Source organism: Fukomys damarensis, unplaced genomic scaffold, assembly GCF_012274545.1.
Source record: "Fukomys damarensis isolate Sample0158 unplaced genomic scaffold, DMR_v1.0_HiC HiC_scaffold_6, whole genome shotgun sequence".
NCBI lineage: Eukaryota > Metazoa > Chordata > Mammalia > Rodentia > Bathyergidae > Fukomys > Fukomys damarensis.
In genome coordinates, this window is record NW_022900918.1 from 35,695,754 (window position 1) to 35,696,460 (window position 707).

The window sequence follows — 707 nt, forward strand, 5'->3', positions numbered from 1 at the left end:
TTTATTTTTTGTTTTTAGGACGGGTTTCTCTTTATGTTCTTTTCTCCAGTCATTTTACCTCACTCATGGCTCTGTACCTTCAAGGGAAGGCAAGTGCCTGTTACTGTTAAGGGGATATATTCCTGTCCTTATTCCTGCACTCTCTCTATCCCCCCTGAAGTTAATAGCTTTGTAAAGATAGTAAGGTAATTCTACAACCTCTGGATTCACTTCAAACCTGCTCTAATTCTCTCACTTATCTAATCCTCTTGTTCTAAGTCGAACCCCCCATCCTAAATGGTAAAGATGCCATATTGAAAAGAATATTCACTGCAAACATACTATGGGCTGCTTCTTGAAATTAATCTAATTCACATGAGTTAAAGGTGATACATTAATGACTACCACAAGTGGTCAGTTGGCAAGCTGTGCCTGATCCTATTGGGCTGCTGAATGTATTAATTGGGACAAAGAGTAGTGATTGATTTAAAGAGTTGTTTTCTCTGATATTATGAATACCACCCACGTGTTCACTCAGAAGCCCGAATCCGCGGCCCTCCTCTCTCCTCCCGGGGACAATAACTGCACGCGTAGCACCCTGCCTGGCACTGGATCCAGGCTCCCCCTCGCGGCGCACCCCATCTTCGGGCCCCGGAGCGAGGGAGGAGGCGGGAGGAGGCCGGGAGGCCCGGCTGTCCTCGGCCAGAGCTGGTAGTCGGGACGCCCGG